Source organism: Zonotrichia leucophrys, chromosome 4 (assembly GCF_028769735.1).
Source record: "Zonotrichia leucophrys gambelii isolate GWCS_2022_RI chromosome 4, RI_Zleu_2.0, whole genome shotgun sequence".
Classification (NCBI taxonomy): Eukaryota; Metazoa; Chordata; class Aves; order Passeriformes; family Passerellidae; genus Zonotrichia; species Zonotrichia leucophrys.
In genome coordinates, this window is record NC_088173.1 from 44,445,673 (window position 1) to 44,457,893 (window position 12,221).

General features: G+C 43.6%; 1 long non-coding RNA gene across 1 annotated transcript; it reads left to right on the top strand.

The window, feature by feature from the left end:
- The first annotated feature begins 5,898 nt into the window (after positions 1–5,898).
- Positions 5,899–8,705, top strand: LOC135447539 (uncharacterized). The gene is made up of 4 exons (XR_010440191.1): positions 5,899–6,013; positions 6,249–6,338; positions 7,916–8,168; positions 8,617–8,705. It is a non-coding gene; the product is annotated as an uncharacterized LOC135447539 (long non-coding RNA).
- The last annotated feature ends 3,516 nt before the right edge of the window (positions 8,706–12,221 follow it).

Here is a 12,221-nt window from a genome sequence, read left to right on the forward strand (position 1 = left end):
CTTTAGTCCTTCAGAAAAGCTCCTGTGCCTGAAAGCCTGAACCTTTTTCTGTGTTCAAGTGCTGTGTGTAATAAGCAGTAGGATGTCTTTCCAGGAGCCCAAGTGATGATGGTTAAGTGCTTTCCCAAGCAAAGGCTCAGTCTTGGCAGGAGGACCCAGCCTGGAGCCAGCCCGAGTTACCTGAGTAGGAACAGTGTTCTGAGCTGGAAGCCAAGTACCAACTGCACCTTGCAAGGGTTGCAGTTAAATCAAGGTTGTTTTGTTTTGTTTTGTTTTGTTTTGTTTTCTTACTTCAGAAAAATGAGTCTGATATTATTTGGGTGAATGACAAATATTATTTGGGTGAATGACAAATATTACTCCTTCTCTAGAACTGAATTGGGAATTTCTCTAGAATTGGAAACTTTTATTTCTGTTTTTTCTTAACTGATGAAACTTTGCTCAACTCTTTCACATGCAGAGGCTGCTATGCCTTTGCAGGCAAAGCTTAGCTGCTACAATAGCAACTAAAGGAAGTGATATTCAATAAAGGGAGAAGACTGTGGAGACATACTTTCTTAATAAGAGGAATAAAGAGTCAGCAATAGAAACTGTTTCCTGACTGCCAGGGAAGCCTGACATTGACTTGCCAGAGGTGACTGGTGGTTTCAGCTCTTGCTCTGCTCAGTCTCTGTTCCTTACTGCCCTTCAGATGAAACTGTTATTTCTTACTAGCATTCCATTATGAATGGACTTGCGTGACATTTTTAGAGCTGCTGGTCAGGAGCTCATGTTTACTGAGTGCATGTTGTTTGCTATCAATGGGTAAAATACCCAAACAAACTCACAGTGCTTCTCTCTTTCTTGTTTCAGCCCACTGTGGACACTGATGTGCCGTTCATTGAAGGAATATTGAAGGTGGGTACTCCTCAATACCAGATCTCCATGAGAAAGCCTGTACAAATCCATGGGGAAGTGGATCCCTCTGACTCTGGGAAAGGTGAAACTCTGTCTGTGTCATCAGGAAAACTCCTGAGAGCTGCTTCTCTCCCTCTCTTTCCAGGAAATGAGCACCCCCATGTCACCTCTCCTGCTAACCCTTCAGTCACCTGTGAGAACAGAGACTTACAAATTTCCATTGCAGGCAAAGGTAACCCAGCCCACTTGATTTATGGTCTCCTCGAGCCAGGTCTTATAAGCACTCAGAGATTTATATCACACCCAAGATAGCTCAGCTACCTCAGATGGCATAAAATCAGCAGGATGGCTTCTGGGGTAGTGTTGGAAACAGAAAAGTTTTAATAAAAGGCAAAATAACAAAACTCTTTACAGAGAAAAACTGAGCCAGGTGCAAGAGGTTCTTGCCCCAGGTAAAACACCCCACAAAAGCGGTTGGTTTCTTTGTTCTCTTCTTTTTCTAGTGAATTGCTTAGGCTGGACTTTTTGGCTTCTGTCCAATTGGCTATCCTTAAGTTTGAGGTGAAGTCTCTCAAGTCCTATCATGTATCTTTTTACCTGATAGAGAAGAGAAACTTCTAGGCTTTTTTCTTTCTTAAGGAGACAAAGCACAGTTTTGTCACTCCATCAACAAGGAGCACATTCCTATGCCCACTTTTTTCAGGGCTTCCGATAAATTACAAGAGATCTTTCTGCTGAGCAAAAGCTCAGTGTTGGCAGAAGGAGCCTGCCTGGAGACCTACCTGAGTTCCCTGACCCTAAACAGTGATGGGAGTTAGAAACCAAGCAGAAACTGCATCTTGTGTGGGGTTGCATTATACCCAGGTGTTTTTGTTGGTTTTTTTTTTTTTTTTTCACTTCAGTGCAAGAAAGAGTCTGATTTTATTTGTCTAAATGTCATAAATTCTTGTGAACTGTCTTAGATGAATGGGAACTATTATTTCTAACTGTTTTGGGATTTTTTTAAACTACTGAGGCTTTATGCACAACATGGAGAGGCAGCCTGTGTCTTTGCAAGCAAGGCTCAACTGCTTCAACAGCAACTTAGGGAAAGTGCAGTTTCATAAAGGGAGCAGACCATGAAAACATACCTTATTTAAAAAATAGTGATAACAAGTATATGATAATGATGATAATAATAATAAAATAGTGATAAATAAATAAATACAGTAATAGTAATAAAGAGAAGTAGGAACAGTAGTTTAGAAAGGGAAACAGTGCTCCCTGACCACCAGATTCCAAAGGGAAGACAGACATCTGAGAGGAGGAGGGGGAGTTGACATTGCTGGGTTCAGCTCTCTCCATGCCTGGTCTCCATTATTAACTCCCCTTTAGATGAGCTTTTTCATTCTTACTCTCTTTTTATTATTTTTACATCTGCAATACATTTATGGAGCTGTTGGTAAGCAAATGTTTGCTGAGTTCCTGCCAATTAGTAAAAAACCCAAACAAACTCCTTCTGTTTCCCTCGTTCTTGTTTCAGACAAAGAAGCCTTCTGATGTGCCATTGACTGGAGAAATTTTGAAGGTAAGTGGTCTTAAATAGAAGATGTCTGTGTATGCTTATGTTTTGCATACATTAAGGAAATAAGTGGGGACAAAATACATTTTGAGAGCTGCTTCTCTCCCTCTCTTTCCAGGAAAAGAGCAGCTCACTGCCATCTCTCCTGTCACGTGTCCAGACGCCTACAAGAGCAGAGACTTCCCAACTTCCATTGGCAACAAAGGTGACCCAGCCCATTTATGCCAGGGCTTCTGATAAATTATGACATCTTTCTGCTTAGCAGAAATCCAGCTCAGCTATTTGGCAGCTCTTGGAGTGTTTGAAAAATATTTACTCAAAAATGCATATGCCTATAACATGCCATTAACACAGTGTTGATGTCAGCAGATGTTTAGCTACATGCTAAGCTACTTTGTCCTTTTATTCTAGGAATCCCACCCTGACGGATCTGCAGCACAGAAGCAGAGTAAGTAGAAATGCAAAGAAAACACAGTTCTTTGTGTGCTGACAGGTAATTTTGTGTGTTATATGTAGCAGAGACCATCAAGTGTTCACACTGGTAAAGCAGCATGATTTCCTCTGCTTTGCTGAACAGGGATGAATTTAGGAATGGCTTAAGAAACTGTAACCAATCATTACCTAGACCTCAAGGCAGCGCTTCAGCAGAGGACAAGCAGTATTCAGTTAGGAAACTCCCATCTGGAGTGATGGACAATCTTGGTGGCAGACCCCTCCCTAGAAGAAAGTAACTCTCTAATCTGGTGCTGAGAGACCACAGGGTAAAATATGCTACAAGGGAGGCATGTAAAGGCAACCTTTTCATTTTTGCTTTCCAGAGCAGGCTAGCGCAGCTTCAGAAACGTTGCCAAGTTCTCAGCCAAGAACATCGTAAGTAACCAGACTCTGTTCTCATCTCTGCTGGGAAGTTACTTAAAAGAACCTGGAATGCACAAAAAATTGGGTTATTAGTAATTTCTTCTCAGAAAACATCATTGCAGGGAATTTTCACCAACAGAAAAATTGTTGTTTTATGATGGACTCACTAAATTGTTTAGGTTTGAAAAGGACTTGAAGATCCTCAAGTCCTGTTGTTAATCCAGCAATGCCAAGTGCACTAAACCATGTCATGACTACAATGACTGTGATTAAAACCAAAACAAAATAAAAGTAAAGAAAAAAATCCTAAGTCTTCATGTAACAGACTAAAGATTTTGTCTTCTTTTATAACCTGTGGTGCTTAACATCTTGTCACACTTCGTACTTGTCCACCTGATAATGCATTAGGCTGACATAAATGCTAAGGGATACCAGCTGAATTTGATAATTCCTGCATATGGTTTTGATGCCTGGCAGGACAAGTAATGCTTCAGCTACCTAAACTGTATAGATCTACTGATGACATTTTAAAGTTATTTTGTTGTAAAACTTTCTTCAATTGCCCAAGCAGAAGTTTTCAAAAAAGTGTTGTAGTTATTTTATTTAAAAAGAAACATAAAGAAACAAAGAAATATAGTATTTTGCATGGACTTTTTAAGAACCTTACTTTATATGCTAATAATATAGCTAGTTGCAGAGTGGGATGAAGCCAAAATTTCTATACTTATGGGAATTGTGTATGTTTGTCTGGATGGGTGTGAGTTGGAAGTTTGATAATTTCCAAGCATTTTTTTGTTCTGGTGCTTTGTACTTTGAGTATGGCAATGTCTTCTCTGGCCTTCTCCCCTCTGCTCTCAGTGCCCAAACTCAGGGCTCAGTTTTAGTTTTGAATGCTGCCATGTCAGTGGAATAAGTAAGTAACCTTCCCCCCTGCTGCTTCCTAATTTTGTCACCTTGTGGCCTTGCAGAGTTTTCCAGTCCCAGCACAAGAAGGTGGCACCAGCACAGCCTAGCAACTCGGAGCCAGGGAGCACCAGGGACTGCCACAGCCCCTCAGTGTGGGACATAGACCTCAGCTCCAGTGACAGTGAGGAGAGCCTTCCAAGGGTGCTGGACCTGCCAGCACGTCAGGTGAGTACAGAGACCATGGAGAGGCTGCTTCCACAGCCCCTTTCCCACTGCAGTGTGGTGTCTTAGGAAGGAAGCAGATGTTGTACTCTGTTACCAAATTCTGCCTAGTTTGTTCTGGAAATACTGATTTGTAAGACCCCTCTCACTGCAATGAAGGCTTAGGTATTTGCACTGACTGGTTTATGATTTTTTATTCCTCACATATCCATCCATGGTGCTCAAGGAGCAAGCTAGTGCCCGTGGTCTGTTAGAGTCATTTTTTCACAGGCCAAAGGCCAGAATTTATGACCTCTGGGCAAGAGTCCTGGGCTCTGGTGAGCTGTGCTAGGACAGAAAGAGTCAAAGAAGGCACCAGTCTTGAATACTTCTTTTCTCTTTTTTTGGCAGCCTGGGCCATCAACTGCTAAAAAGTGGTGCCTTGACAACCTGGTGACCCAGACAAAGCAAGGAGCAGTGCCAAGAGAGGGTGTCAGGGAAATTGCCCGTGGGAATGGACATGAGGAGGGTGTGAAGCAGAAGCAGGGCATCAGCAGCAGCTCCTGCCAGCAGCACTCCAAGGCAAGGGAGCCTCCTCACAAGAGCTTTGGCCAAAAGGATTTCCACAAGACCTGTGCCCAAGGGGCCAAGGACACTCACAAGATCTCTGGCCCAATGACCAAGCATTTTCAGAAGACCTCTGGCCAAGTGGCTAAGGCTCCTCAGAAATCTCATGTTATGAGCACACAGAGCTCTCTGAAGCCTCCTGTGCACACCAAGGAGCCATTGCGGGTATCAAAGATTGTGGGTGTCAAAAGGCCCAGTGAGCCCCTGGTGCATGACAAATCCAGGAAAGTCCGGAAGCTGGAGAGTAAGCCTGGTCCTTTGGAGGTCAGAGACCACTCCTCCAAAGACAAGCTGAAAGTCCAAGAAGCAGAGAACCCAAAACCTGCTTTCAGAAGTGGCCTGAAGCTGGGAGTGCAAAAACACTTTGAGAAGAGGAAGCACCAGGACCCTGACAAGAGCTGTGCTCGCGTGCCCAAGTCTCCTGGCCAGAGTTGGGGCCAAGTGGCCAAGGCTCGACATGAATCTGATGTTAGGTCCAAACCCAGCTTTCTGAAGCCTCCTGTGCACACCAAGGAGGCCTTGCTCAGGAATACTCTGGGTATCAAAAGGCCCAGTATGTCCTGGGTACACAATGAATCTAAGAAAGTCTGGAAGGCAGAGAGGGAGCCTGGTCTTTTTCAGGCCACAGACCAGTCTTGCAAGGACCAGCCCAAAGTCAAGAAAACAATGAAGCCAAAAGCCACCAACAAAGAAGACCTGAAGCTGATAATTCAGAAGCTCTCTGAGAAGAGAAAGGACAGGGGCTGTCACCAAGCCAATGCCAAAGGCTTTTTGGAGCCCAAGCTCCAGAGACATGCTCAGGAATGTGATGCCCTCATCCCCAGTGGCCACAGGCCCAAGGATTTGCACAAGAAGAAAGTGCCCTGGCCTCCTGGCGACAAGAGGTTGTTCTCGCCTGCAAGGGAGGCAGGCTTGAAGAGGAAAGCCATGATGAGTCCTGAGGAGTTCCCTGGAAAGAAGAAGGTGAGAGGGGCCAGGGGAGGTGGGTGTGGACAATGACCAAGGTGGTGTTTGGAAAACCTATGTGGAGTTCCTGATTCATAGGCTGGCAGTAGAGCCATGGTGCTTCTCCTCTAAAGGGAGTTCCGGTGTGTTATTTTTAATGTTTTCAACCAGAATCTATCAAACTGAGCTGTATTGGTCTGTACTTTACATGAACTTTGTGAATTTTTCTCTCTGTTTTTTTTCTTCCTGCTAGAGGGAAGACAAGGGAGACACTCCCAGGAAGAAAAAGGAATGAGACAAAATAATTTCAGCTTTCAGCAAACAAAGGCTCCAATAAACTGAAGTGAGTATGCCGTGATGGGATGTCAGAAAGATGTGTAAATCTAAGTCTCTCTTCAGAAGGGTAGGATGAAGAACTGTATCTCCTGTCCAGACACTCCAGAGTTTGCTTCTGACATGGTGTGCCTTCTGCAACTACAGCTGCTGCATATTGGCTTTCCATGCTGGAAGATACTGTTGGTTGGGGGTTTATGTATAAATTATGAATGGGATGGGATTGTTGTGGAACATGTTGTTTATTTTTTAGCATTAGTCTTATTACATGGTTATGACAATGAGAAGATGTTAGTAGTTTGCATTTTTGGTAGCAAAGAACTTAATGTTACAACTTGCTTTAAAAGTTTTTTGACCAATCACACAAAGCAAAAGTATGTTGACAGTAGTTCTATCTAACTACTGTAAGTACAAGTATTTTTTGTTAAAACGATGTTTGCTTATTTTGAATGTAATACTTGTTTGTAAGCTTTAAAACATAATGCACAGACCTCTATTATTAAGCTTAGGACTTCTTAATATCTTGCTAGATAAACTTTTCTGTAGCTCAGGGAGTTGAGAGAAGTGTTAATATACAGACTATTGTTTTATTTTTCCTTATTTTTCTACTTCTTATATAATCTTTCTGTTGATAAATCTTACGGCCATTGCTTAGCTCTAATTGTAGTTTTGTTGTCTCTGAGGTTTGCTTTTTGTAACTTTCCTAAAACTCTCTGATTTTAAGAATTTCCACAGAAGCTGCCAGTGCAGAAAGCAGCTCTGAAGGTGTAGGTGGGTAAGGGTAGGGAGCCTTTCCCTTCTGACATCCTCTCAAAGCACAGAGATGTTAGGGCTGATGACTGGCTGGATGAAGGGATGTTCCAATTCCATTAGGAATGGAAGAACTTTAATTCTGAAATTTCTCCCTTTTCCTCAGGGAAAGCGAGCAGCTGTCTTAGTCACGTGCTGGCTTTTGGAGTGGGAAGGGTAGGAGGTAGTTTTGGGCAGAGAGGACTCTGGATCATGTCAGGGCTGGTGCTGTGCTCTGTGTTAAATCGTCCTTGGTGCAGCATCAGCTGAGCCAGGGCAGAGCAGCTGGGGAGTCTGTGTGCAGTGGGCAGGGACCAAAGCATGGGAAAAGTGAGTGCTGAAAGAGGTGACAGGACTGTCCCATGCACAGCAGAGTCAGGCAAGAAGTGCAGCCTTACACCTGAGCCTTCTCACTGGGTTTAGCTGAATTTCCTGCTCTCCTGATGCTGCAGTGAGCTGGGATGCGCTGCTTGATGTGTTCTTGGAAACTTTGCGAAGCTGACTAAAAATGGTGGAAATGAGCAGTGGTGAAACAAAGTTGAGAGCTATTTGGTGCTGCTTCTTGTTGCCAGAATTCCATGGACATCCTGATTTCAGATGATCAGAGATGTGCTAGGCCACTCTATTATTGAATGTGAAAGTCTCTGCCAATTCAAACTCCCTCTTATTTGAAGCCTCTCACCTTTGAAAGTGTTGCCTTGTTGAGACAATGGCATGAATGGCAGGATGTAGCCAAGCTTCTAAGAAATGCCTACATTATATGTACATCATAGTCATGAATTTGCCTCTCTTGTCCAGAGCATCAGAAAATTCATTCCAAACTGAGAGGAAAAATGCACTGCTGCCACCACTGCCGGCCATGACTGATGCACAACGTGCACCAAATGAGTTTGACCCAAATGAGACAATGACACAAAAGAGACCCAGAACTGAGACGGACGACCTAGACCTGCCTGACGTGGATAACCCTGCCAGAAACCAGGATCCTTTGTTTGCCAGCACAGGAAAGTGGAGGAAGACCACAAGGAGGAATCCCAGGGCATCAACATCGGTATGCAGGAGAGCTGGTGGGAGTATTCCTGCAACCCTCGCATGCTGTGTGATTCACTTCAGAAACACCCTCTCAGATGAGTGACCATCTCTGACTGTAGGCAACTGCAGATAAAAGGAGTGTATTTATAAAAAGGAGCATGTTTATAAAAAGAAATTGTGGTTTACTTAAAAATAACCTGTGGGTGTGACCGCAACCTGGGCCTAAAGTTTTATATCATGCGGACAAAATTGTTGCATTTATGGGTTAAAAAATTAGATTTTACTGGCTCTTTATACAAATTTGGCTGTTTACTGATGGCTCAGGCTATAGGGTCTAGAATGTTTGGGCAGGGGAGCAAGGGCTGAGTGTCAGGCTGCACACTATTATGAGTGTTAGGCCACACCGTGTGCAGTGTATTAGCTGCCTTCTAATTACTTGCTTTTTCCCAATAATTTTCTGCTTCCAGCGCTCACTGTGCTCCCAGCCATTGAGCAAGGAAACCTGCTGTTGAATTTCTCCGTGCTTGGGAAAAGTTTATTGGTACAAAGCACTGTGAGCTGCCAGGTGAGAAGCCAAGGTTCCATTTCAATTATTGGAGGGGTTGCTGGGAGAGAAGGCAAGAATGGGAGAGCCCGGTGCATAGACTATGCCTGGGAGAAATGAACATTTTCTCTGGAAATGTAGGAAAACCTGGCTTTGGAATCGCTTTAGGCATCTCTCTCTGACCAGCTTTCTCTCTGTGGTTTTTCAGGGATCAGCAGGGGATGAGAAGAATCCTCTTCCAGTGATTTCTCTGCCACATGAAGACAAGACAAGAAGACCTGAAGTTAGAACAGTGAGTGTTTGCTTTACAGCCCTGCCTGGAGTTTCTGAAGACACCAGACAGGGCTGGCCCTGCAGCCACCCTGGCTTCTGCTTCCTCACGAGCACTTTTGGGAGCAAAGAGAGAGAGAGGGATGGGAGAGCTGCCCTGTCAGGGAAACACTTGCTAAGTCACTTGGCTACAGCTGAACAGCACTTGAATTTTTGAATCCTTGCTGGGTCTTTAATCAGTATTGGCCAACAGAAATTCCTAGAGTTGCTGATACATTTTTTCTTGCACATTTTAGTCATTACAAGTGTTGCATTGTCCTCTGGTGCAAGCAGTGGGGAATATTGAAAACTGTAACCTGCCCATGGAGCCTTTGCAGTGTCATTTTCCATAAAATACCAAGTTTTGTGGGCTTCTCTGGGCAAAGGGATGCATTGCCATGATCTGCTGGCAAACTTGCAAAAGAATATAAACATGATGTACCTAGCTGAGTGGCTGGGAGGCTGTAAAAATCCTCTCCAGAAAGAGGCAGCTGCTGAAAGTCAAAAAGTTTTGCAGGTCCTCTTGTAGTAAAGTCACTGCAGTCATTGATTGTGTTCTGCCAGGTGTGCTTGTTGGATTAATCCAACCAAATATTTTCTCTCTCCCTCCTTTTGTTCCAGAGTTTTCTGCTGAACAAAGCCAAGTGATATGACCAAGAGCTGGCCTGACCTCATACACAGAATGAGACAGAATTTACAGTGACCCAGACTGGAACCAAGTGCCTTGATTGGTCTCCAGGATGTAAATAGTTCCAAGTTCTCCGTTCCATTGAAAGCTTACAAAGAGTTTTGTTTTGGTTTTATTTATTGTTCAATGCAAAGCACCTGCTTTGTTTTGTTTTAAATACAGTTGTAAGTTCTTTTGGTTACTTTTGGAAAGCGTGTGGTTTTTGAAGGTAATGCTTTTCTAGCTTGCAAAAGAAGGGATGAGGTGTGATACCTGCCTATGAAATGACCTAGTGCAATGAATTGTTGGAATGGGCCCATGTCATGATGCTCTATAAATGTCTCTGTTATGAATAACTAACAGGACCATTGTCACACCTATTGCTGCCAAGGAAATCTGCACTCAGACTGTGTTACTAAGGGTCTTGCTCAGTTTCAGCCTCGTCAGACCCAAGTTTGGGTGGCACAATGACACCTGAAGTGTGGCTGGAAACAGCTCTGTCTGTCCCCTGTGCTGGAGGGATAGGACTGAGGGGGGGGATTCCTCCCTGGGCTGCTTTTTGGCATTTGGGTTGGTGGAGATACAAAACTGCAACGGGTCCTTGGGATTGCTTGGACATTGTTGGGAGTCTGAGAGGCTCCAGGGAAAGGAATCTCTTCTGACAAAGGAGGAAAGAAATGGCTGAATGGGGAACATAAGTCATATTTTTATTTGGATATTTGCCTGCAAGCACTTGTGGTCTCAGTGAGTGTCCAAGAGCAGAATTTGGTACCAAAGTAGGGTGTCCTTCCTGTGGGAGAGGACTCAGGCTCCCTCTCAGCCACACCCTAGTATAGGCCCAGTGACTTAGAAGCCTGCCAAGGGAATCCAAAAGGGAAAAATGAGCTGTTTGCAAGCACTTCTCCCTTGCCATGCTAACAGTGGAGGCAACATCCACAGCACCAGTGTGTTCAGTTCACACCCTTCTCTACCCAAAGATTTCCTGGGAATTATTCTTGCAGTATGGCTCAAGGAACTATTTTTTCAGAGAAATCACACTTCTGTGAAAAAAAAAAAAGAAAAGCCCAAACCCCTTTCAGTTGACTTTGATGGGCTTTGGATCAATGTTATTTATCCAAGATATTTAGAATCAAGTTCAAAAACTGTTAAACAAGAAATTTTACTTCCATAAGTAATTTCATTGTGCCTCAAACACAGATGAGGATGTTCCTTTTTACAGTCATATTCCCCCATCTACCTGCTCAAGTCACAGTATTGCAACATGAAAGCAAATTATTGGTAATGGTCATAAGACAGTCAATAAAACACAGATGCTTGATACCAGTGAGAGATTCTGGAATCTTGATTTATCACCTGCTAGTCCAGTGTGTTGACACTCTTGTCTACCCAAAGATTTCCTGGTGTGTGACAGCAGCATCCTGCCGTCCTCACACCCAGTGGTGTGTCTGCCTTAGCCCTCTGCTGCTGTCACATGCCTTCCCCATCTCTGACACACCTGTGCCAATGTGGAGGGAAGGATGGTATCCCCAAATAATTGTGATTACAAGAAAGAATTATCTCCACGTCATTTTATGATGTAGGAACAGGTCAGCACAGATTTAGCAGTACCCCCTTTGTAAAATGCCTGTTTGTGGGTTTGAGGCTCAAGAAAATGAACAATAAATACCAGCAAAATGCCCACATTTCCAAAAGGGGTTTCTGCAGAAAGTGCTCCTGCCTGGAGTCATTCTGCCTTCTGGCCCTGCAGGACCACCGGGATTAAGGCTGGATCTTTCTGCATCTTCAAGGGATTGGCCTTTTATGTTCACTCTATTAAAATTCTTATCACTTCAGGGATAAACTGCTCTAATGGGAGGAAGGCAGGTCCATATTCCCCCTCCCCATTTTACCTATCAAACCTTATTTACTCCTCGTCCCTGGAGTTGTCCCTGCCCATAGCAGGAGGGTTGGAATGAAACCATCTTTAATGTCCCTTTCAACCCATGCCATTCTATGATTCTATGAAATAACAGAAAATTTTAAAAAATCCATTGTATTTCAACCTTGAGCCAGGTCAGGGGCCTGCAATAGGTTAGGAAAGATGCTCATTGTTTTCACTTGGGGCTACTCTAGGACATGAACAAGATGACTGTTTGTTCTGGTTTGAAAGCAAAACCAGTGAGAGACTCCAAGTCAGAAACACAATTTATTATAAAAAGGGAAAAAACCCCAAAATACATGTAATAATGCAAAAGAAAAACCACTGACACAGGCAGAATACAACCTGACACCCTGCTAGTCAGGGTGGTGGCAGCAGGCCAGAGGAAGTGGTGATCCCATAGAAAAGATCTGGTAGCTCATGTCCTCTGGAAACCAGTGGGTGTTTGTTCTTTCCTCTGCATGGGCACAGCCGACAAAATTACAAACACTTCTCTTTTTAATTTAATTAGAATAAAAAGGGTGAAATGTAGCCATGATATTTTCTGAAAAATCCTCTCCTTAGGATTTTTTCTCCTGAGAAGCTGAAAGGCCTCAGGAAAAAATGTAAACAATGGTTATCTGCTGCTGTGGAA